Below are 27,405 nucleotides of genomic sequence, written 5' to 3'. Positions count from 1 at the left end.
AATTTGCTCTTGGCGGTGTTTGTACTGCAAACTTAATCGCGCCCAGCAAGGTACACAGAGAATGAGGTACTTCGATATCGGTCACAGTGATTAATCAGTGCCATATGGTAAGCCTCAACGTCGCCGGTTCCGCGAGAGAAAGCAATTAATAACGTTTCCATTATCACCGGCTCGTAATAAGTAATGAAACTGTAGACGAGGAAACGGTGTTTAGTCGTGCCGAGGCCACCTGAGAGAAAGACGGAAAAAGCCAAGAGTACTATACGATTAATTACGTTTCTCCGTGTCGATTCTTACGTGATATCTACGTTAAAACGAGTTAACGCGTGTATACACGTACATGTTTACACTTTCTTCATAACCTGTGATTTCTCTTCATATATATTATTTACTACTAAAAAATCTACTAAAAAATAATGGATCTTTGAAAAATTAACTCTTGTTTATTTCAATTAAGAAAACGTATAGATACGATGACTCAATGTTTAAGAAAAACAATTATTACCTTTAAAGAACGTTGTACTTTGTCGGCAGTGGTAATCGTTGCTTCCGTTACGAACGGTCTATGATGATGAATAGTCACCTTTCCCCTCTTGCCTAATTTATTCCTACTAGCGTTGGTAAATCGCGTGAGATCGTGTGAGTTCGCGGACGAGTTTCTTTTGTGCTTGCTTGTCGCGCGCGCGTGCGCACGCGCGCTCAAATTAAGTCGGTTGTTTCTCGTGCCAGTCGATCCTTTTTTCTCCGTTTTCGCGAACCTATCGGATAAGCGATACTTAAGATATGAATAATGGTTACCGTTATCGCAGCTATTAGAGATAATGTCTGGCCTCATTTATACTACGTTTGACGACGTTAAAAAGGAGAAACGGCATTAAATAAATCGGCCGAGAAATCGCCAGATGATTAAACTGCTTTTCGTTAAAACGAAATTTAACGATGATGACCGATCGTCTATTTCACGAAATCAAAAACATTCAAATAAATATAATTGCAATTATACGTTAGGATGCTTTTCTAGAAATGTTAACGATTGTCAAAATGAAATTTGCCCTAACGTTAGAATACAATTAGATATCACTAATAGATTTTCTATTGGTTTTACGTTACTGTATATGTAATTAGTGTTGAAAAAAAAGTGAAAGAGAGAAAAAGAAATGAAAAAGGAAAGGTAATGATATAAATTTATGAAACATAGTTGGTCGCGTTCTCACGGCTCAGAGCTTTTCTCTCTCTGAGTCGTTTCTCCTTCTCAGACTTGCGCGCGTGAGCAAGTAGGTAATTAGTGCCGAAAATTCACGCTCCTCGCTTTCGTCGTGGGGAATTACTGCTACCATAAAATATCGCTGCTTTATGATATAAAAGGTAATTAGTACCACGTGCTCGCGGTCGCGAGACGCGCGACTTAAAACAATTAGCAAACGAATCACAGCAGCTGCGTAGCTTTCTCCCTCCCGTGGCACGTTTACCGTACAAATAAAACGACAACGACTCGTGAAACGGGGGAATAATGAAAAAGACCAAAACTTCGAAGAATGTTTAATATTAACTGTGCGAGAGGAGAAAAAGAAAATAAGATAAGGATGGAAAAGAAAAATATAAGAAAAAGTAAGAAGAAAATACCAAATGATATATTTGGAAATTTCCTTTATGGGAAATGAATCTTTATTCTTCCCCTCGCTCCTTCTCGGGAGACGTTGCTAAGTCGATAAAAAGGTATGCGAGCATCGCAATACGTATATAGGTCTTGAAAAAATAGAACGAAGAGGCCGCGATAAGCGTTTGCTTCTGCGAGGTTAACGTATCGACACGTTTTCGCGGTAAGCAACGGAAAAAAGAAAAGCGAGTAAGAAGGAATACTAGGTTCAAGTAGGAAGAGAAGGAAGGGGTAGAGAGTAAGAGGGTAGAAAAGGAATAGGGGTGGAACAGGGCTGGAATGAAATTCGCCGAGCTTCATATCGCGGTCGTTACTTTTCCTGGAATTTATTCCCAGCCGCACTACCGTTACTACTACCACCATCGACAACCAACCCTCTTCCACCCTCTACATTTTCTCCTGTCAAGTACTTTCTCGGTGGCTTAAACCACGAAAAGAGAGTCAGAGAAACGAGGTGAACTAAGAACTTGGAAAGATGAATACGAAGGGGTGGTGCGGACTCTTCCGAATATATACGAATCGTTATAAGAGCGAGAGAGAGAGAGAAATTCGACAAAAGTAGGAGGTAAAATCAGTGCTGCTAGGGATATCGAAGAAGGCAATATTTCAATCGACATCAGATTTATCGAGTCCCGACTGCTGCTTCGCCATACGAAATGGCCATCGCACCACCGTACCGTGTTACATGCCACTTCGCGAAGTGCTTTCGTGTCTCTAACGGGTGTCCACGTCTTTTGAGAAGCTTCAAACTCGAGTTTCGCAAGTAGGTAGTAGGAATAACTGGGACTAAAGTAGTTTCCGTAACGTCTCTCTTTCTCTCTCTCTCTCTTTCTGCCTCTTTCTTTATCCATCTCACTGTACGCGAATATATTATATTTAATATGTATGCAATGATGTAAATGTGAACGATGCTATCTGCAAATAAATTGGATATTAACGACAGAAGAATCTTATTTGATCTATACTTTATTATTCTTTTTCGAGATAATGAGGATAGTCGAGATATATTCGTAAGGGAAAGAAGGATAGAAAAAGTCGAAAATGTGAAAGCTCCGTTAGAGAAAATGGATTATTTTGCCCGATGGAGCGTTGAACGTAATGAATTGAAATTGGGAAAATGCATCGTTCGAGATAATCGTGAGATAAGCGGTCGGAGCTTTAGGCTGGGCTGGGCTGGGCTAAGCTAAGGTAGGGTTGGCTAAAATTCAATTTTTCTGAAATTGTCGAAAAAGAGAAGAGAAAAAGAATAAAAGTAGAAGAGAGAGAGAGAGAGAGAGAGGGGCCACGAGAGGTAAACGGTCCCGGTGAGTCTAGTTGGTTCCAACACGTTTCATCGCGTTGGCTTTGAAAACCGCATTCGCCTATGCTTTTCACCATTTTCCCCATCGTGCCCGAGGGGCTAACGGGATATGCGAAATTCCGAAAAACAATCCAAGTTCTTTCCAGAGTTTCATTCAAAATAACGAAGGACGTCGAATTTAAGGAAAATATTTGCCCCGGAGCGCGTTATCATTTATCGATAAATTTTTTATCTTAATAAAACATATTATACACGAATATTTTTAAATGAATCCAAAGAAAAATATCATTTTGACATTTAATTGTTGTAAACCCATACAGAGAGAAAACGTACAATGAGGGATCGTTTCTAAAGTCGAACACCTAAAGATCGAATATAAGGGAATCGGTAGAATCGTAGGAAAGATAAAGATACGGTTTCAACCCTCGAGACCCCTGATGCGTTCTACCACTCGAAAGTAAAGTTAACGGGATGAGGTATCGCGTTATGCCGCGGGGTGGAGTAGGCAACTCCCTTCTTTCACTCTTTCCCCTATCTGTATTTCTATCTTTCTTCTTGACGTCAGACGGGATTTAGAAATCCAAGGGTAGCCGAGAGTAAGAGAGAGAGAGAAAGAGAGAGAGAGAGAGAGAGAGAGAGAGAGAGAGAGAACCCATTTGATCACGCGCGAGAAACGACGAGACGCGAGTTGCGTCAAGAGAACCACCGCCGAGTTGAGTTTTGGTGGGAAATAGAGGAAAGGGCCGTTGACGACGCGCGTAAGGGCTCGCTCTAGGCGTTATGGGCTTCTCTAGAGGAAGGAAGAGAAGAATGGGGAGGAAAAGGGAGGGGAAACCGAGTAAAAAGGAGGAGAGGAAGGGTAGCTGCGCTTCGGTAACTTGGTGGGGTTCGCCGAAGCATTGAAATTGCAAATGCGCATTATGGATATTTCCCTATAGAGGGTCGAATGTCTTTCTCTCCTCATCGCTCCTGTTTCCTGTCTCCTGATTCTCCATCTCATTCTCACTCTTATCCTCTTCTCTTCTCTTTATCTCTATCTATATCTATATATCTTTCTCATACCCGTATCAGGTTATTTCCGTTTGTTTACAGTTAAATCCATACATATAGAGAAGAAATAAAGGAATACTATTTAAAAGAATGATTCCGAAAGATGCAAATATCGTTGAAGTAAAAAAATAATAAGAATAAATTTTGGTTTAACCATTTTTGATCTATTTTTGTCTCGTATTCTCGTTTTTCTTCTTTCTTAGGATGTATGACTTCGCGTTTATCGTTTCAATATGTGGCACGTATTCTGGAGTTTGCAACCCACATCAGACACGCAAGAAAAGCACGACGCCGTCAGAAGCATTACCTCTCTTGCACTGCTTTTCCTTCATCTTCGCCTGCTTTCTCAGCACCATCTTGTTCTCTTTCGGTAACAACCTTCCTCTTGACTTCTACTTTCTTTTTTTTTCTCTCTCTTCTTCCATCTCTATCTCTCTCTCTCTTTCTCTTTCACCCTCTCTCTCTCTCTCTATCTCTCTCTCTCTATTTTGACGCACGTTTGCGTCGGTGGTACGTAAAACCAACGGAGAATTTTTCTGAATGTCTAACTCGTGAATTTATCTGTGAAGTACGTGCACTCTCGATTTTCCGCTTCTGCATTTTCTCTATCTTTCTCTTTCTCTTTCTCCTCTATACGTTAGCATACGTTTACGCGAATCTCTCCGTGACACGAATTTTCAAAGAATTTGTAATCTCGATGATTGAAGTTATTCCCCCCTTGTTCCTTTGAAATTAAAATATATAACAAAAGAAATAGAAATAACATTTAGATATATAATATGATAATTCTTAATTATAATAATAATAATGATATAAATATAATAATAATAATTCGTTAATTTTTGTCTCTTCAATCTTTTTCTTATAATGGCGATTGAATTATCGATCGTTTCCGTTGAACGGTGATTCCAAGTTCGTCTCGTGATTCTCGAGACTCGAGAAGCGGAGTCGCGAAAGGGGGTGATTGCAGAACGACAGGGATGATTAGGTAAGTGAATCAACTATGCGAATTTCACGGGGGTTTGGCGAATCGCTTTAGACTATTCTCCTCTTCTCCTCGTTTCAACGTGTCTCACGCAATCCTCCCTTTGCTAACTTGTTCTATTACATTGTGAATAATTACTTCGTTTATCTCTTAGAATCGAGCAAAATTCGTTCATTTTTATCAAAGATTTTGTGTAAACTTTATTAAGAGTAAAAAGAATAAAAAAAAATATATTAAATACAGCGGTGATTAGTATCATGCACTATAATACTTCGTTTGTAATCGTTTACAAATTACAAAAGTATAATTACCATAAGAAAAATAAATCGACCTATTTAAAATAGTGCTAAACGAGTTCCCCCGCGAAGAAAAAGGAAAAAGAACAATCCTATAATAAAAAGAGTAGAACATAGAAGAGAAATGTAACAGCTCATTTTAAGCTCGTTCTATCTTTGTTTTAATACTCGTTTTTACGATTCACACGTAAGAGTTCGTTGACGAGCAATAAAATTGTAATTAAAAAACACGAGAGTTAAAGAAACGAAACGATAATTCTCTACAGACGTTTCAAGACATTATATACCAATTTATTAGCACCTACTTTATCGTTCGAAAAATCTAATGCACGATCTTATTGATAGAAAAAAAAAATGATCCTAATAAAAAAAGGCTCGAGTTTCCTTTATGCTAAAAAAAAACATACATAGGACCAGAATACATTTAATAATATTTTTAATTTAGATGTCCTTTTTAAATTTACGAAACCTTTTAACCGAAGGAGAATTCAATTATCGAACAGTATTTAATCGAGCAACGATTATTTGCAATAAATTTATGTAGAAAAGTTGAATAAACCGTAAATACCTACACCATAAAGTGTGAGAGAGAGAGAGAGAGAGAGAGAAGAAATTGGGAGCGACGTAACAGAAAGCAGGAAATTGGGAAAACGACGATACATGTTCAACACGTTCATGTATTGGTACATAACGCGGGTTCTTTACGGCCTTGTACGGTTTACTGCTCATTCGTAATTATCGAACGTTTCCATGGACCAACCCAAAGAGGTTTTATCCTTTTCTCTCTCTCCCTCTCTCTTTCTCCCTGACTTTAGCTCATCCCAACACAGACTTTGTTCACTTACTAAGCTTCCACCGCTATCACCCCTACTATTACCACTCCAGGTTCGACCAATTTTTGTTACCCCGTACCTTCACTCATCTTCATTTTCTCTTATTTTCTCTATTATTCGAGCTTTTACCATCTCTTTCAGGCATACGAGATAGGAACGGGGAAAGTCACGGTCTGTTCTCGATAACACATATTTTTATTTTCGTTTCCACGCCCGAGTGGCTCGCTCTTAACGCTCGAGGCCGAGCCTGTCTGCTTGCTTGCTTGCTTGCCATCTTTCCTCTCTCTCCCACCCTCCCTCTTCTTCTTTTATATACTCCTGCCACGAGGTACTCTCCGTGTCGGTTTTTAACGAACGTTCATTAGCTCGTTCTCCTCCGATGAAAAATAATTGCTAAGAGCGTCCACGCCTCCTTCCTCGGTTGTCTGTCTAATCGATGTGACATTATTAACGCTTTGCCTTTCCTCTTTATCGAACGATCCGATTATATGTAATATAAGGGTGTCTGTTATTATTTTCACAAGTGTCATAAGAAATCTTAAATATTATATATAATATCGATATTAATGATTTTTCATTTTAATATTATAATAAACAATTTTGTTTCTTTATCTTCGATATAATTCTCGTTAGGAGTTTGTAAAATATTGCAACTTTTTAATTAATTTTCTCTTTAAGTATCTATAAGAGATTTCGATATAGTTCATTTATTTTTAGAAATAGAATATACTGTGCAAATTAATTCGAACTTTTACGAGAATATCTTTCCCTTCGTGATATTCGCGTTCGAGAAAACTTGTAATAATTATTATTATTATTATTATTATTATTTAGCGATGAAACATGTCAGAATAACGTCTCTCACCTCGAATTTGTATCGTTTCTTAATGAGATTAATCAAAGGAGAAAAAGAAAACGTATTACTCTGATTAATCAATCAGTGAACATTTGTATCGAAGCTAAACCACGAATAGATTCGAATATCATCACTTTCTTTCAACGTAATCTCCTTTATGAAAGTTGTTAGATAGCATTTCCTGAAATCGATGAAGTTATCTCTTCGTCGTAATCAAGAGGACCGATTGAACTTGTTCCAGTGATTCGGCGCTATGGTTTAATAAAAAAAAAAGGATTGGGAAAGGAAAGGAAAAACATCTTTAGGTTGCATATGTTCAATGAAAAGAAAAAACGTGGCTCGTTCTGATACCAAGCTTGCAAAGCGAATTATTATAGATACTTAGAATCAAAAACGAAAAGAAAAGAAAAAGATGCTTAAATAGAAATGTCGAAAGTGGGGTGGAAATATGAAGTTAAAAAAAGAAAAAGAAAAAAAAGAAAATTACAAGAGCAGATGTCTGTGCAGGTAGTGAAATAACTCTAGCTCGATCAAGGAAGTGGAAGGATTTAATGATTTTACAAATACGCACTAACTCGGCGGACCAGGCAAAAGTCTCGAGCGAAATTTAACGCGTCTTGCGCGAGCAAAGAATCGCTTCGATGATTAATTTCCGCGTTCGTGCACGCCCGTTGAAATCAATTATCCTGATTAACGAGAGAAACCAACAGTAGGATTTCAACGCGAATAATACTTACGATTTTGTCGACTTATTATTTTTAATTAACGCATTGTAAGTTTCATAAGTTTGAAGACAAACGCAAATAGTTAATACCACCGATATATTTATACGATTGATTATATTTTTTGTTTAGGACGTTAAACAATTACGACGAATAATGTTAATTTTATTGAATATTTTGTCAAATACGCAGCTTTGCTTGGAAAAGTAAATTTACGATAGAGATAATCAAAAAGAAAGAAAAAAAAAAAATGCAGTAAAATATTGTATTCGTGAGGTAATTAGAACGAGCTCTCTCATTAAAGCTATTGAAATGCAATGCGGCTTGTCGACGTGATTCGTTAGTAATAATGACCACAAACGGCAAGTCAATTTTATTGTTACCTACATTATTTTTAAACACTCGCTAGAGAGATAATACGAATAATTTGGGAAATAAATATTTAATGAAATTCGATTGAATATTACGTGGTCGTATAATGAACAAAAAATAAAAATTCAAATAAATCCATGTTATATTTAAAAAAAATGAACCGCTTGCACTGGAGGAGAGGTTACTTTGGACATTAAAAAAAAGTTGTTGGTTCGCCGAGAGAAAAAGTTTTCGAGAATGCAAAAGGGTTATAAAAAAAAAAATATTTGTTAATAGAAAAATTCAGCTTCGTTGAACATCAGGAAAAAGATTCGTGTCAAAGAGAGAGAGAGAGAGAGAGAGAGAGAGAGAGAGAGAGAGAAAACTGTATAAAATAAAGGAAAGTTAAAAAGAAATAAGAAGAATGTAGGTACATACGTTAAATCGTAAAAAAAAAAGAAAAAAAATAGAAAAAAGGGCGGCGTTATCGATAGGCGGAACCGTAGGATATTTGCGAGCAATTTCGTTTTTCCAATCGAGCATCGGCATTCGCAATTTCACACCGGTGTGATTTCGCTATCCTGGATTCGGTTAACGTATATCTCGATTTATGATCGCGCAATTACTCCTGTATCGTCGATGCGTCGTCCCTCTACGCTTGCCGATTTTTATTCAAAGCGCACACGTTGTAATTGCAACTGTATGCTGTAGTTACGTGTAGAATAGAACAGAGTAGAACGTAGCGGAGCTCCGTGCATGAACGATAATACTCGTTTTGTTTCTTTCTTCGTCATACAATTGTCAAAAATATGTGGTGCATCGAGCTTGCCCACACAATAGAGAAAAAAAAAAACAAAAAAATTCAAACAAAACGATTGGACTGTCTCAGTGCATGCACACGAAGTAAGCATAATACAAAGCCTATCGTAACGAATTGGTACGAAGGAAATTAAGATTAAGAGAGAACTGCTAATGAGAATCGATATCAGTTAGTAGGATACACTGGGATAGATATAGGTAGATAATTATTTAATAATATCTAGCAGTTCGTAATTATTATTATCCAGCAAAAGAAGGAAATTATTTTCTATAGATTCTAAAACGTGTAACATCATCGATCGAACGAACAAACGAACGAACGAACGAACGAATGAGCAAGGGATGATTTAATTTTGCAAAGAAATAAAATTCATTTTACGAAAGGCGAATATGTATGTTATAACCGCTTCGACATCCCTTATCCTCTCGTTATCGTTACGATCGTCGCTATAATTAATAATACTACTGGCTGGCGCGACTAATTGGTTGATTTTCGACTCATGAATTAACGGGAGATATTGCCGATCGACTAATTGGCGAATAAACTCCAAATGGATTCTACGTAATACAGTAGAGATAGGTACCGAGGATCATGCGTGTGGCTGTTGATCTCTCTCCCTTTCTCTACCCCTCCTTTCGTTTTATCTCACCATGATGTCTATGCTTTGCACGAAAATATGTACAAGTGTGAGAATATAACGATCGTTCGTTCAAAGGTTAACAAAAAGTTTACGAAGCATCGACAGATCGATCGATTTTAACACGGTAATTAACCTAAGTGGCATACATTTTTTATAACCTTTGTTTGACAATTTTTATCAATAATACAAATTTAATAGATACTATTAAAAAATATAACAAGCGACAATTATACATTTAAATCATTTGAAAATACGTAAATGTTAACGCTATTACGTACCTTTCTATAATATTTCTTTTTCACAACTTCTAAATTATATATATATTTATATTTATTTACGTGTTAACAAGACCCGTGCTCCGATTCAACTGAAACTTTGTCCTCTTCTCTGATATCTAACATAAGTAAAAAGTAATGTTTACTAGTACTTATGGTCTGTTCTATAAACGACGTAAACTAGTCCGTGTCCTCGTTCATAAATACATGCGCATCAACGAGTCGTACATTAAAAATAAATATGCATTTGTTCGTTATAAATAGCTTGTTGTTGACATGATAAAGAATAAGAAATGTTATCTTTATGTTGTTTTTTTTGTTTTTCTATAACAGTGAAAACTTTCTAAAATGATATTTATCCGATAGATAGTTACATAGATGGACAGACGAATCTTTGAACGAGCGTTTAAACCGAAAGAAAAAAGGAAGGAATAGTTTGAAATTTATATGCTACCTATGTATATATGTATGTATGTATGTATGTATGTATATGTAGACGTATTCCGATATGAAGCCATCGGATGCGATAACACGATGGCATTCGACGCGTGTGCGTCCAAGTTGATACGGTGCGTCAACGTCGAGTTGGCTTTTATATGGAGCGAGGTCGACATCGCGTGATATCTTCTACGTGTGTTTTGCGTTTCTCCATATGTGTGTGTTTGTATATGAATATATATATATATATAAATACCTATGTATATATAAGAGAATCTATGCAAGTTATATATTTATGTATGTGTATAAGTACGAAATCAGGTCGAATTGTCCCGTTACATCGACGACATTCGCTCAGCTGCAATTTTATACCGTAATTATGGTCGTTCCATGATGAATCGAGACGATAAAGTTTCTGTCACGGCTCCCTGATACCAACGGCGACAGTACATGCTACTCGTTATCGTTACAATGACGTTTCCGATGCGGTCCGGGGGTAGTCTCTCTTTCCCCTTTCTGCGGGAAATCGTTTCCTTCTCGAGTTTGTTCCTAGCTACGACGATCAAAGGATGTCAATAAATTCCTATTGACAAGTAGTCATCGTTTCGTTCCTCTTCGATTTAACTAACGATAAATTAATTTGTTCTTCCTTATTCGATCGTATCTATTACGTCAAATATTTTCACGTCGAGTTTGAAAATATCAAGATCATATATCGTATTAATCGATTAAATATTATCTCGAGAAAAATATTTTTTCGTATTTTACATGTGATTACATAATTCTGCTAATATTATACATTGGATCCGACAATACTTTGATACAGATACGGGAATGGTAGTCGAGCAAAAAACGACACATATTTGTTTAAATAAATTTCATTTAAATTAAGAAGTAATTCTGTGTCTCTTAGATCCAATATACAATTCTGTATAGTATTTTCTTAGAGCATAGAACAAATCATGGTAACGAGGTTGACCGGATACGATCACGAGAGAATATAACTGGACAGTGTTGGCGCAGATGATTGTAGTAGACACCACATCGTTGTAGTATTCATATCGCTTGGAAGTTCGCGAGATATCCTGTCTCCACGTATACACATTCACACGTAGAGATAGAGAGAGAGAGAGATAGTACTAGATACATAGTATATCTATTGAGATGTAGGTAGGTGTATATGGCAACAGTGTCCGGCAAATAACCATGCACTCGAATACACAAACAGGCATTCGATTCGTGCGGTGGATAGGGATAGTTACAGGAATCTATTGTGTTCTCGAGAGATTGTCAGGGATGGGAGTAGGGTGTAACGTGGAGTAGAGAGGAGTAGCGAGGGAGATGAACGTTTCGTCGAACGAAGCTGTCTGGATTGGGAGTGGCGAAGGGAAGAAGTGGAGGTAGGAAAAGCACCTAGATGAATGGCGACGGTATTAGTGTCAGTGCTCGTCGTCGGTGCTGCCATTGCTACTGGAGGTGACGGTAATGCTTGCTGGTACTGATGGTAGTGGTGGTAGAGCGCTGGTGGTAGTGGTGGTGGTAGTGGTGGTGGTAGTGGTGGTGGTAGTGGTGGTGGTGGTAGTGGTGATGCTAGTGGTGGTGGTGGCTTTTAGCCGGGTGCATTCAACCACGAGGGTTAGCCGGGACTTGGGATTAACGCATCCACACGTTCTACGAAAACGGGGCTTCGGAGAGAAAAGAGAGGGAAAGAAAAGGGAAAAGGGGGAGGAGGAGAGAGAGAGAGAGGGGGAGGAAGACAGAGAGAAATGCGTTTCGCAGAATCGTCCATAAAATGTATCATTCGCGGTGGCAGCGATGGAGTTAGTGTTTGTTTAATTAACTTTAACAACACATGAGAAAAGGGAAAGAAGAGGGTGCGCGCAAGCAAGCATCGAATAAAGCCACCCTTTTCATCGCCACCCGCTGTGCCGAAATGAGCGTCGCGCTATCATTCTTCTGACATCATGTTGGAGAATAGTAATTAGAGATATGACAATTTCGTTTCATTCGCGTGCGAGGGAGTGCCCGACGAATTAATAATAGTCCTGGGACGGGACATTGATAGTAAAAACAACCAAAAATTTTTAATAAAAAGAAATAGAAATTATTTCTCTCTACCACACAATATTTTATATATAATTCATTTTGTTTCTCTTTGTTTACTGTTAAAAAGTATATAATTATTCGTTTTTTCGTTATTTTTCTAACAATGAACGAAATCTCTATATTTGAATATAAAATCCGAGAGGATTTTCGTATATATATATATATATATATAAGCATGACACGTAAGGATGGGACAATGTTGTAGAGGGAGAAAGAAAATAGTGAATAATCAGCCAAGATCGTCCATGAAACTCATTACTTGCGGTCACCGCGGTGGAAGGACTATCCCTGTTTGTTTAATTCAGTTTAGCTTATACGAAGGGGAGGTTTTCACTAAGATCACCATTGCTTTCCATCCCTTTATTCTTCCTCCTAGTCCCCTTCGTACATACGCATACATATGTATGTATATATGTATTTACGTAGCTACTACGTATATTATACGACTACCTCCTAAAGATTTTAGACGGAAAACTCGAAGGGCTGTTCATCGAACGAGGGTCGCGTTTTCTATTCGTATTCTCCCTCTTGAAAAGATTCGATAACCTCGGTAGTTTGGATATGATTAGAAAGACGATATCGTCTTTGCGGCTTTACAAAAATCACCATGCAACTAACTCCCTATCTCAACTTTCTTCAACGTTGTAAAAAAGTACGAGACACACAATTTTTTCGTTGAAATATATTTATATTAATCGACAAGAACAAAAACTCTTTTCAACTATTTCATTTCATTTATATCTATATATATATTTTATGAACTAATGAAAATTTAATCCCTTCGCAATCGACATCACTTTCAACGTTTCATTCCAAATAACGCGAATTAATTTTTTTTTTTTTTCACCGATATCATACACAGTTCACTTTTAATTAAAATCAGTTAAGTAAATCCAACCAGTTTATTTTCCTATCAAATATCGAAGTTCAAATTATCAATATATGCATCCTTTTTTTTTTATGTTTCGTTTTATATTCATTCTAATTATAAGATGTAGGATAGAAAAATGGATTCCGAATAAATATCTTCCATTGGGGGGGCGGGGAAAATCTAAAACAAGACATTAAAAAAGTATATGGCAAAAATAAATGTAGCAATTATTCGAAACATTACAAACGGAACAATGTATTAATTATCGGCGAGCAATAGTCCGCTAATTATAAGATAGGTGATATCAAATTGATTTCCAACTGAATATTCCCGATTCGAACAAAATCTAAAAGTAGAATTTGGAAAAGGATGTTACCAAAACAAATGTAATAATTAATTACAATGGAACGTTAATATTGTTGAAATATTTTAAAGGAAACAAAATATTATTACCCTTTGGTGCGATTCGCTTTTACTATGGAATAGCTCGTACAATTTTATCGTTAATTTCCTGGTCAAGTTTCCAAATAATACAATTTTCAGGAACGCGGCTGCCATAGAAATGCATGCGTAACGTTTTATAAACGCAGATCGGGCTCGTTGAAATACACGCTAAATAATAGCATAGAAAATGGAAGGAGAGGAACGACTGGGAAAGCGAGTTTTCTCCAAGGAGCCAAAGCTAGAAAAGGAGAGGGAGGGGAGGGGGCGGGGGCGGGGGTGAAGGATGCTGGCGATAGCGTTGGCGTTGGTGGTAGTGCTGCTGGTGTTTCATTGGGACTTAGAAATCAAATATTTGCACGAGTCAAGCTTCGCCTCGGTTTACACGGCGAAACTTGCGAGTCCTAAATACTCAGCATTTACCCGACTCGTCGAGTGTCAGGGTGGAGGGTGAGAGGAGGACGAGAAGAAGGATGAGAAACGACGAGAAGGAGGCGGAACAGGCGGAGGAGGGATACGTGGGAGGGAAGGGATAATTTGCTGGGCTTCCGCGTTTATTGAGATTCGAAAATCGCAAGCCGTGCGATTATACCCACCGGCTACGAGTCAAAATAGCGCTGAATCAGTGCCCATTAGCGCTGCTACGTGGTTGTTATTATTGCGAGTTAACTCGTCCAACCGTTTATCGTCCGTGTTAAGGGCTCCCTGCGAGCCTCTAATAATTGGGGCTTACGCAATCTACCGTGCGAAAGAGAGAAAGAGAGAAAGTCACGTAAATGCAATCGACCGACCTCTTCGCCAAATTAATGGATCACGGATGCTGCACTTTGCCTCTCTCTCTTTTACTCTATTTTACTCTATTTTCCTCTCTCTCTCTTTCCTTTTACCTTTTTCCAACAAAAAATTCTTATTTCAAATATTCAGTTTTAGTTTCCAACGATGACTATCGCGTCTTGGGAAGAAAAATCGTGTAAGGTCTTGGAGAATTCATTCGACCCGCGGCAAAGGTTAATCCTTACACTGATAAAATCATCCTAATCTGATCCTAATTAATAATAGTTACGCTGCTCCGCTCCACGAAATCTCTAACGAGTTCAAGTTTTTAATTATTTCGGATTATCTTACCACGTAAGTATACTTAAGCATTTATTCAAGAATGTTTATATATTTATTGGATTTTTTTAATAATTGATCGAAGGATCATATTGATCCCCTCCTTCGTTCTATAAGTAAAGGAACAAGAAATGGAAGAGAGATCATTTTCACCAGCGGACGTTAGTTAGGTGACTAGAGAGGTATAATAATCTCGACCATTTCGCAAGATAGTCACGATCATTGCGATTATTATGACTTCGATATAACTACTACGGGGTTGCAACGTACTTACCAAAGACTTTACCCTGTTCCGTTTCTGTAATTTCAAAGTGTGCGGACGAATACACACACGTATATATGTATAGGTATGTATTTAATATGTATGTACATATAAGGCACCTGAGTACCTCAGGATGCAAGGAAAGCACCCGGTATTTTGCATGTAAAGCGGCATAACTATATTTAAACTTAGATCATGCACTGCATGGCCGCCTGTACGAATAGAAATTCTAGGAAGGAATGCCTTCGAATTTAGAGTTAAACGTTACCGAAATTCCGAGATATCTCTAAATGGTAACATTATGCGATTTCTACTTGATAGCCTACATAATTCACGCTTTCTCTTTCGTTCAAACTATTTACGCGTTATATACTTGCGTATAAAGTGTACGCGTGTATAAAGAATAATTAACTTCTTTTTTTTTTTCAATATATAATAAAAATATTTTCGATATGCTAACGTAATCAACATCATAACTATATATTATTATTATTATTCCGTAATAATTAGCTAAACATTAGGCAGTTTTATATTCGATATTTAATGACTGTATTATATATAATGGACGTATCTCGCATAAAGCGCACAAACACGAAGAAATAATTAGTTTAATTTGCACATTTTTCGCTTGATTAAAAAAGTAAGTGCAATATTAAAAAAAAAAAAGGTTGTAAAATTTCCTAACCGCTTTTTTTTCTCTACATTCTTCCCACATACTATACCGCGAACCAAACGAATCACGCAACGTAGTAAAAGTAAATTACGGAATAATAAGATTATTGGCGAACGCGCAACACCACAGCGTATCGTGCGGGACGTCAGACCGCAGAGGGTTAATTATATACCTACAATGTACGCGCACTTACTGAACCGAGTCCCGTTCTAACGTCGATATTTATCGATAATTCAACGACGCGTAAAATCGATTTTTGCTCCTCTTTTCAATTCCCTATCAATCTAGATTCTTCTTATTGTATTTTCCCAACAATATAATAATAATTCCAAGTCTCGATATACACAATATAACAAATAATAATCAAGTTAAAAAAAAAAAAGGAATATTCATCGTGTCGCTAATAAATCATGCAAAATATTATGATGTAATGCAACGACAGTTTAATAGAAGTAACCGGAAGGAAACTAATATTACTCGTTAAAAGTAGAGTTTTTTTTTTTGATTCGTTGAAAAAGAAATACATTTCTCGAATTGGACTCAATTGAAAATTTATTTCTATTCCAAGAAAATATCGATAAAATGATGTGGAATCTTATTTGGGAAAAGAAAAATAATACTCGTCGATGTCTTTATATCGACGAACACGAACTCGCGTATCGATTCGATAGGCCGTGTGTCCGCTGTTTGCACGACTATTCGCGTAACACCGTGATAACGGTAATTTCATTCGATTGAAAGCAAAAGAAAATAGAAAGAAAAATACGGACCGCGAGACCTTTCTTCCCTTTCTCTCTCTCTCTCTCTCTCTCTCTCTCTCTTTTTCTATTCGGGAAGAGATAATAAGTGGCTTCGTTTCAATGCGTAATGGTTCGAACAAGCGGATCGAAGTGAATATCACCACTTGACGCTGCCATATATACGTTTATGGGACAAGCGATGATGTATTAACGTCATATCGGCGAATCTCTCTGCCAATAGATGAACTATACCGAATGGGCACTCGAGTCCTCCGGGCTCATTCGAACGATCCGATTTCCGTGCTCATTCGTCCGCTTTTAACCTATTTTATCAATAAAATAGTTTTATTGGAAATTTTCAACAACAAAAATTTATTATCTCTCTACCTTTTACAGTTCTATAATTTTTTTTTTCTTTTTATTTTTTTTCCCCCATTACCACCCAAGGCAATATTACATGAACTCTTTTGTATTATTACTTGATTTGTTTTTTTTTTTTTTTTTTTTTATATATCATACAAAAAATAAAGTGTCCCAGAAAAAGGGACTTTATCGTAACTGAAAAGCTGACATTTTTTTTTTTTTTTCCCCCAGATATTTGGAATATCGACATTTTTCGGCCATACTTTTTTAACAACGCTGTAATTGAAGATTTATATCTTCAAATGAAATACAAAATATTGTAATTCTCTGTCGAATAAACCAATATTGATTTATTTCGTTAATATTTTTCTTTGATAAAGCGACTGACTTTCGGAATATTCCGTATACGTGGAAAATAAAATAAGCTCTTTAGGTGTTTTTTTACTATAATATATGAGCAAACGTGTGAACGAATCTTTCTCCAACGCGTCTTTGACCTTGTCAATTGGTTTGAAATCTGTCAAAAAATTTGGTGCGCGAGTCGAATGACATCTAACAGTACTTTCGCGAAAACCTCTTTATTATAGTTTTCAAATCCGTAAGATCCGACGTCTGGAATGATATTTATTATCGTAAAATACGATATCGAGAAGTCTTAAGCGTATGATGTATTTCGTTGTAAATCGAGACTCTTTATCCCCGTTTCTCTCTCCCTCTTAGCAACTTTTTGTAAAAAGCATCGCACGCGCGCACGAGCAAGCGTTGCAGATATTGGTGTTTTAATACGATTTACGTTTAATCAATATCTCGTTTTTCCGTTACCTTCGAAGTGGCTCGCTACAGAACATTCGATAAATCACTCCAATGGAATATTTCAATCGAAGAGTTTTGTCCACTTGTTCGAAAGCCTTTCTCTCTCTCTCTCTCTCTCTCTCTCTTTCTCTCTCTCTCTCTATTTCACTCTTTGCCCCGCACCGCAGATACGTTCCGATGCTTTCATTTCGTTTTATATCACGCAACGATAATTAAGCACGAGCTCGACACTGTAATCTTTATGGACGCTTGCCGATTCGTTAAAACGAAACCCAAATTTCGTTCGTGAATCGACGTATGACGATAATGAATATTTTCATGCCAGTTCAAATTAAAGGAAGCGTAAACGGCAAAAGAGTTTTGTACAACTTAATAGGTACATGTATTAAAGAGGATATCTTTATACGGTGTCCATAAGGCTTACAATTAATTAGTTTTCAATGAATGTCGTCTTTTGTCAACGACATTATTCGATGCACGTTATCGAAAAAATAAAAACCCATCTGAGTCCAAAAATAACACCCTCGTTGGCGTACGTAATTACGCGAGCTTTTTTCAATTGAATCACGTGTACGCGATGCGTACATGAAATTCCAACTTATTTAATATAATTTCGAATACGTAAGAGCGATTACATTGTAAAAAAAAAAAAAAGAAAAATGAATAATCATGAATTCGCAATTATTTCAAATTTTATTAACGTCTTCATTTTCAATCGTAAAAGGAAAATGTATCCAGTCGATAATAGATGCGTTAGAATTTTTAATAATCGTTTTTAAACGAACAGAGTAAACTAAATAGACGAAGTAGCAAAGCAACCTAGGCTGATGCGACGAGGCCGTTCGTTCACAGGACAGATTGCAAAAACAACGAAAGGTTCTTAAAGTTTTTCCGAGTTACGGACACGGCGGAGACGCGAAACTGCTTCGATCTTCGTTCGTCCGTACGCGAAATGGACCGATAAACTTTTAACGAGGGAGAAAAACGGGGGTGAGCTCTCGAGATTTTATCTTTAAATACTGCCGTCGGGGTACCGTGGCAAATATTGATTTTCATTTCTATTAACGGCTTTATGCATTAACTCGACGGCAAACGAGAAGAGAAACAGAGAGAGAGAGAAAGAGAGAGAGGGAGAGAGGGAGATTGAGAGAGAATCAAAAAATAAAAAATAAAATGTACGCAAACTCGTTGGAAAAAATGAATAAGAGTGAAGATTAAAGAGATTGAGATCGATGCATTTTACGGATTACTTTTGCATATCAAATAAACATGTTAATAATAAAACGTATTCGTAACTCGTGTAAGTATAATTAATAACGTTTTACGCGTATTACAATGGTTATTACTAAATATTATTTTTGCGAACTAGATAGAAGGAAAAGATTTTCACGATTACAAGCTGCTACTATTACTATCCGGGACGGTTTCCCCGGTGAAGCTCGATAAACGTGGATATTCGTGCACGTTCGTGCGCGAGATGAACGAGGACACAAATCACGGGACGTTAAGGGGGATAACATCAGGATAGGAGCTACCCTATCGCAGACACTTGCATAATTGAATCGGTTGGATCTTACAAAAGATGCTGCATGTTACGAGTATGTACACGTAGTACACGTATACTTACATATATAGTATAAACTCGTTAACGCGAGTAGAAAATGCAATAAACGGGGATAAAAAGAAAGAGTTAAAAGATCGAATAGAAAAACGTAGCGACCGGAAGTAAGGATAGTTCTTTGGCGAAAATGTTCTGTAGGAAAGAGAAATAGAAAAAGAAGTATATAAGAAGAATAGCAGACTCGATTGTACGATTTTATGCGCATGACCATGAACCGTAAGAAGTAGGAAGCAACGTAAGTCCATTTCCTATAAAAGTGATATTCCTTTAGAAGAAACGGATATCAGTTTTGTGGAAAATGGACTTACGTTGTTGCTACGTCGAAGGAAAACGTGCACTAGATCGTAGAATGGGGAATGCTCCAGAGTATGCCATTGACGCTCACTTGCCGAGAAAGTGTGTTCGATGAGATGAGATTCCGATCGTTCGAATCTATCGACAAAGCTTATCGTTGAAAATACAGAATTATAAGAAAATCGTGAGTGGAAAAGTACTTTAGACAAAATATGAGAGATGTTACAAAAAGGATAAGTGAAACGGAAAGGCGCGTAGAGAGAATGGGGTTGCTTATTTTATTTATTATATATTCGAAACAAACAATCCGAGTGAGGAGCTATAATTGAAATTAGAAAAATGTTCAATGTTAATTGAATATTATTTTGATACGTATCTCCGTTGATAAATATTTTACATTTTTTCCAACACACAACACAAATTATTTAAGAAACTAAATAATTAACTAAAATCCGATCTGCGACTTATTAATGTTAAAATAATACTCGCTGAGGTAGATTTGAAAAGAAAATGAGTGTATCGCTAATGTCCACTCGTTCGTTTGTTCATGCAATCGCGTCGAGCGCGGTATTAAGAGATCAAGGATTTTTCTCGCGTGAAACGCGCGTAGGTGGACAAAAAAAAAAAGAAAAAAGGACGCACCATTTTTAAAGCATTTTTCTCGCAGAGTTCACGGATTAATAAAAAGCTTTTCCCCTAGCAGCGTCCTGGCAGCGTTACGAAAGTTACACTTTCGATCCCACTTCGCATCGGAAAAGGTATCTCCCTTTTCACAGATACGAGGATACACGTGGCTTACACGCAGTAGCATCCTTATAAATTTTAGTAGACAGGAAGACATACCTCCTGTGAAACCCGCCCCCTCCTCATCTCTCCACTACCAGCAGCATCGCCACCAAATACCCTTCTATTCATCGTAGAAGTCGATATTCCCCTTGGCACTTCGTCCCGCCTCCTATTTCTACTCTTGCTTACTTATTTTGCTTTCCTTTTCTCCCCCCCCCCCCCACCCCCACTACTCATTCTCAGAAAGCTCGATTGACCCTTTAGATTTTCCAACAAATCTCGAAAGGATACGTTTCTCCAATAAAATCGATAAATACTTGGAAACTATGGAAAAAGTATAAATGACAATAATTATTTATTTAGATATTATATTTATGGAACCGAACAATTTTACACTTATTAATTGACTTCCTTTCTCGTAGTATATAATAAATTCGTTTAAAGAAAAGTAACAAGTTTGTATCTTATTACGAACGATAGCGTAAGAAACTTTCTATTATACGTGTCACGATGCAAAGGATACATCATATTTTAATTTATTTTTTAGTTTTTCTTTTCTCCCTTTCTTCTTTCATTCTTTCCGATGCACAAACATTTAGCGTGACGCTCGAAAGTAAGAGAATTTTCCGAAAAGTAACGCTAGAATTTGTCGTGGAACTTTTTTAGGATAAATCTTCGTATAAATACACGAATCTCGGATGAAAGTGATGATCAGGCTCAATAAAAAGTTTCGGAATACGTAAGAAATAAATCTTCGTTTACTTCTGACCTATTTTTCAGTTTCTCTCTTTTTCTTTCTCTTTGATTTTGAACTCTTTTGATTTTCCATGAAAATGTTCAGCTTATCTCTCTCGAGTTCACGAGAATGTGAACTTTTGAAACTCCTGTGTTTATCGCTAAGACAATAGACGTATAGATCTTCGTTTTTCGTAGATAGTTGACCAAAAAACAAACAGCCCGTTTGCTTGTACCTTCCTTTATATTTTCTAACTGTTCCTACCGAAACAAATTGTAACGCTTTAACTGTGCGAAACCACCTACTTCCCGTGTTATCACTCTCTCTCTCTTTCTCCTCTTATCCAACGATGACGATCCTCTCTAGTCACCCTATTGATCCCACACTTCGGATAGTTAAGTTCATTAATCCGACTACGATTCGTACGACATACGTAATCGTATACGTGATCGTTGACCATTAAATTCGTCCAATTGTTTGCTCTCTTCGTTCATTCTTCATTCATTTTCCTTTCTTTCCTTTCTTTTTCCCTCTTCCCCTTTTTATTCTTATTATTTTTCTTCTTACTTCTTTCTTCGACGCGAATTTACGAGCGGAAGTTTGAGTTTACGAGGAAGGATTAAAGGTTCGTTAAAACGTTAAACGAGGTTATTTGAGAAAAAGAAAAAAGTACGATAAGAAGAGGAGAAAGAAAGGGTGTATAATTTAGATTCGAATTTCGTTGGTAAGAATTCTTTTTTTTCCCCCTCCTTGTCTTTTATTTTCTTTTCTTTGCGAACTTTCCAAGTGGCTATTCGATCGATGAATCTGACGACCTTGAAAAAGGCTCCAGGCAAGTTTTTAGGTATCCCGAAGGAAAAAAAAAGAAAGAAAGTAACATAGCTCGTGGATTCCTCTCCCCTTCGAATCGACAACCATCAGCAATGCAAACGAGCACTTTGCGATCTGTCGCACGATACAAATCGTAACGCGTATCTCTTTCTCTCTTGCCTCGAGCTTCCTTCCTTCCTTCTTTGGATTGCTTCGATTTTGTCTACTACCCTCGTGCAATTTTTCTTCTCGAAGAATAAAAAACAAAAAAAAAAAAGATAGAAAAACTCGAAGAAGAAGAAGAAAAGGGGGTTGAAACCAAGTCGAGACAAAGAAGGATCAAGAAAATAGGGAAAGACAGAGAATGAGAGAATTATCGAAGAAATTCTCGCGAGAATTTGAAGAAAGTCTAGAGAAGAGGAATACGAGGAGAAGAAAAAAGAGGGTGGGTATTTTTGAGACGAACGTTCGCGTGACCAGCGTTGGACGATAGGGTGGTTTACAACGCGTAAGAGAAAAAGAGAGAGAAGGAGAGAATGAAGGGTGACGAAGATAAGCGATGGAAAGGTAACGAGAGAGAGAGAGAGAGGGAGAGAATGAGAGAGGGAGAAGGAAAAGGAAACGAAGGGAGAAAGAGAGTGGAAGGGGGTGGAAGGGGTGGGATGGTTGGCTGGTTCTGGGGGCGCAGAGTGCGCACGGGGGAAGGCTCGCGGATCGATTCAGCGGCTCGAGTCGAGTTGAGACTATGCTTGGGGACTATGCTCCGCTATGTGCCTTTCTCTATATGTATGCGCCACACATACACGCGACAGCACACCCACGAATAAAAGGGACACCTTCCCGTACGCGAGAACGTACGTGCGAGAATGAACGGGAGAGAGAGAGAAAGATGGAGAACATTTTCCCTCGCAAAACTTCACGGTGTGTATCTCGCTATCATTCACCTCTACCTATATATACATGTACGTATGTGTGTAGTATCTATGGTACGCGCGCGTGCGTACCTACACGTATACGCGCTAAACCTCGTACGAAGAGAAAGGAAGAGAAAGAGAGATACGATTATTCGAGGTATCACGGAGTAAGCGAGAGAAAGAGAAACGAATAGAATCGTGAAAAAGGTCTAACCAACCGGGCGTGTTGCGTTTAATTGGGTTTTATTGAGTTTCATTGAATGCCAGTTGGTTTTGTTTAACTTTTCGAATCCTGATCTTGTAACGTCCTAGTCGTGCGAGCTCGCAGCTTACAAGCTAGCAATATCGTTTTTATAAAAAAAAAAAACAAAATATCCTCCCCTCTTAATTTATTTCTTTCTTTTCTTATTTCGTCCTAGCGTGTAATCGAACATTTTCTAGATAAGTGATATCAATGTTGCCAAATTGAATACACTTTGCGCATTTCTCGTTTAAATGCACCCTAATCGATGTGCCTCCCGTTTCTATTGTTTATTAGCTATCATCACGATCTATGTACACTATTGAATATTGAACGAGATATCCCTAGAGCTCGAAACGATCCCATGATGTATAATAATATACGTTTTATGCGAAATAACATGTTAATTACTCGCGAGTAATAAATTAATTGGGATACGTCGGGACTGGATCTTGGTAGGGTTGGTACGAAACGAAATGGAGTAAACGAATCATTTTTCTCTCTCATTCCCTTTCTCACCCTCACACACACGTAGGCAAGGTTGTAGTTCTTTTGCAGAATGTATATACAAGTATATAGATGGAATACATTTCTCCGCGTAGAGGTATACAAACACACGCATATTTTCTCTTAGCTGAATTACGTTATGAATGCTAGTGTATATGTTGTGTTTATATAGGTATATGCAAACTGCAACGTTTAATTAATTTGAAGTTCCTGCGTCGTTAACGTTAAATCGACGCCACTTATTAACCAGCCGTTCGTTCGTAGAGGTTCGTTCGTAGGTTCATTCGTAGGTTCGTTCGTAGGTTCGACCGAGCGCATCGACTCCGGTCGTTAAAGCTGCTGCCGTTCTACGTTTGCTGAATACGAGTTATTCGCATTGACATTTAGAATCGTAGGGAAAGAGAGAGAGAGAGAGAGAGAAAAGAAGACACGGAAATTAATTTTCGAATCGATCTCTCGTGCGAAACGCGAACGATTGGCTGTACGTTCGACGAACTCCTACCAATTAAGAACGTTGCGCTTGCCTCGTTCGTCCCTAACAATTCGAATGAATTATATTTAGCAGCAACTATTAAATAACGTTACTCCGTAATTATCTTTCGCTTCTGTCGCGAGAAATTTGGAGACTCTGAAAGCGTACGCTTATACTCTATGTATATATATATATATATATACATAGAGTATAAGCGTACGCTTTCAGAGTCTCCAAATTTCTCGCGACAGAAGCGAAAGATAATTACGGAGTAACGTTATTTAATAGTTGCTGCTAAATATAATTCATTCGAATTGTTAGGGACGAACGAGGCAAGCGCAACGTTCTTAATTGGTAGGAGTTCGTCGAACGTACAGCCAATCGTTCGCGTTTCGCACGAGAGATCGATTCGAAAATTAATTTCCGTGTCTTCTTTTCTCTCTCTCTCTCTCTCTCTTTCCCTACGATTCTAAATGTCAATGCGAATAACTCGTATTCAGCAAACGTAGAACGGCAGCAGCTTTAACGACCGGAGTCGATGCGCTCGGTCGAACCTACGAACGAACCTACGAATGAACCTACGAACGAACCTCTACGAACGAACGGCTGGTTAATAAGTGGCGTCGATTTAACGTTAACGACGCAGGAACTTCAAATTAATTAAACGTTGCAGTTTGCATATACCTATATAAACACAACATATACACTAGCATTCATAACGTAATTCAGCTAAGAGAAAATATGCGTGTGTTTGTATACCTCTACGCGGAGAAATGTATTCCATCTATATACTTGTATATACATTCTGCAAAAGAACTACAACCTTGCCTACGTGTGTGTGAGGGTGAGAAAGGGAATGAGAGAGAAAAATGATTCGTTTACTCCATTTCGTTTCGTACCAACCCTACCAAGATCCAGTCCCGACGTATCCCAATTAATTTATTACTCGCGAGTAATTAACATGTTATTTCGCATAAAACGTATATTATTATACATCATGGGATCGTTTCGAGCTCTAGGGATATCTCGTTCAATATTCAATAGTGTACATAGATCGTGATGATAGCTAATAAACAATAGAAACGGGAGGCACATCGATTAGGGTGCATTTAAACGAGAAATGCGCAAAGTGTATTCAATTTGGCAACATTGATATCACTTATCTAGAAAATGTTCGATTACACGCTAGGACGAAATAAGAAAAGAAAGAAATAAATTAAGAGGGGAGGATATTTTGTTTTTTTTTTTTTATAAAAACGATATTGCTAGCTTGTAAGCTGCGAGCTCGCACGACTAGGACGTTACAAGATCAGGATTCGAAAAGTTAAACAAANCACTGATACTGACACGGCGACCCATGCGATCTCTTGCACCGACTGACTAACAGAGATGGATGATACGAATGTATACAGATATCTACTTCTCTCTCTCTCTCTCTCACTCTTACTTACACCGGTAACAGTTATACGTGTACGTTGCTGCATTCAATATCTATGTGCATGCCCGTCTATGTGTTTGCTTCTATATAGAAGAAGAGGTCGAGAGAGTAAACTAGAGGGAGAGAGAGAGAGAGAGAGAGAGAGAGAGAGAGAGAGAGAGAGAGAGACGATCTCTCGCCTCCGTAAGCGCTTCTGTCAACCATACGTCGGCTGCATTTGCAGTTGCAGCCGCATTGCTCGCGCGCTGCAGCGTCCCTCATGGCCGGAGTTGCAGGCCACGATGCGACTGTGTGTTCGTGGTGCATGCCGTTTGTCACCATTCAAGACGATGACGTCGAATGCCGCGCGAGTCTCACCGCACTGGCTCGATGCAAGCTCCAATGTTTAAGAGAGAGAGAGAGAGAGATAGAGAGAGAACTTCGAAGATAGAGTTGGCGATAGAGTTTCAGCTGAAATCTTGAAAGGTACCAAGAGACATAGACAAACTCTCTTCCTATTTCCTATTAATTTTTAATACAATTTCTTTGATTTGCTCGCTGATTTTTCTAATATAATTTAGCACATATATTTATAACGGAGTTAATAAACTTATCTGAAAAATATGTTTTATTTGAAATATTTATTTTAACTTTCAAATTATTATATTTTTTCTTTTTCTTTATTGAATAATTTACACGTCATCTCAAGGATTCGTCTTAAATTGAGGAGATACTTTTATCCATGCTTATGAAATTCTTAAATCGACTAATTTTCTGAAATTGTTCTCGATAGATCCTCTCGACCTCGATTATTGATCGTTGATTAAATATATATATACGTTGTATTTTAGGACAAACGATGAGGATAACATGTAAGTTGAAATACTTGATAGAATCAGATTGGAAAATCTTTGAGGAACAATACGAAATTATCGACAACGTCAGATTACTTTTTCTTTTTTTCTTCTTTTCTTCCTTATTCGATTAAAAATAAATTAAAATTCGTTGGAGAAAATTCACAAGTTCGTCACTCGATATTCGTTGCTGTAAGCTTAAATCGTGAGATATTTTTTTAATTACCGAAACAATAAATCCTTCGGCGAATCGATCGAGAACGAACTCGTTAACGATTTGTTCTTTGACGTGACTACTTCATCGAGAACGACGAAGAAATTAATTTTAGATGAAAATTAGCAGCAGTCCGAGAAAAATCGAGAAGTTTCAAGTTGGAAAGAAGGCGAATTTATCTTATTCTTTCAAAACGAAGTTATTCCAACTTGTAATTCACGTATACGTAGGGGGTGGTAAAATGGGGTGGATTAAAGAGAAAGAGAGAGAGAGAGATATCAATTCGCGAATTCAACCAAGTTCACAAATTAACCCAACTTAGTTTCGAACCCATAGATTACATTATAAAGTTCGCAACGTTCTGCATACTATTTCTTAGTTCTCTTTGAAATTAATTTCATATTAGGAAGTGTTATATATCAAAGGAAATGAAATACGACATCAATTCGCATACGTCCAAATGAATACATAGCGAAATATACAAGAGAGAACGCGTTCGTATTTTTGCATAAAGGTTTATAATATAAATGCTGAAAATAAAAAGGAAAAAAGAGAAAGAGATATAAATTGTTTTTTTTTTTTTTATTCCGAAAATATAAAAGAAAAGATGGATCGATTTCTCGGTAAGAAACGTTCAGGATGAAACGCAAAAGTTCCGATGGTCGATTCTATCGGGGAAAGGTAAAAAAAAAATTCAATATCTCGACGAGACAAAAAGGGGAAAGGGTAGTGGCCGTTACGTCGGAGAGGTTAATTTCCATAACGTTCGCAGACCCGGCAGGTTGCCAACTGACCAATGTTGTCCGTTTGAAAAAAGGAATCGATACGCTTGATACAGAAATTTAAGCGAGCAAACAAAATTGTCCACGGGGACGAGAGCTCGTTAGGATTCTCGAATAATTTACTTGAAAAAAAAAAAAAAAAAAAAAAAAAA

General features: G+C 37.5%; 1 protein-coding gene across 5 annotated transcripts in view; it reads right to left on the bottom strand.

The window, feature by feature from the left end:
* The window catches only part of LOC106783822, a 221,227-nt gene that overhangs the window by 136,071 nt on the left and 57,751 nt on the right, over window positions 1-27,405 (bottom strand). The window contains exon 1 of one of the 5 annotated variants that reach the window (XM_014742719.1): window positions 506-530. The exons of the other annotated variants lie outside the window; for them this stretch is intronic. The gene's annotated coding sequence lies outside the window, so the exon portion shown is untranslated. Of the gene's footprint in view, window positions 1-505; window positions 531-27,405 lie in introns of those variants that run through there. 5 annotated transcript variants of the gene reach the window in all.

The sequence above is a fragment of the Polistes canadensis genome, unplaced genomic scaffold (genome assembly GCF_001313835.1).
Source record: "Polistes canadensis isolate GaletaPanama2010 unplaced genomic scaffold, ASM131383v1 scaffold_26, whole genome shotgun sequence".
In the NCBI taxonomy this organism is placed as follows: Eukaryota; Metazoa; Arthropoda; class Insecta; order Hymenoptera; family Vespidae; genus Polistes; species Polistes canadensis.
This window is presented reverse-complemented; position numbering and strand designations above follow the sequence as displayed.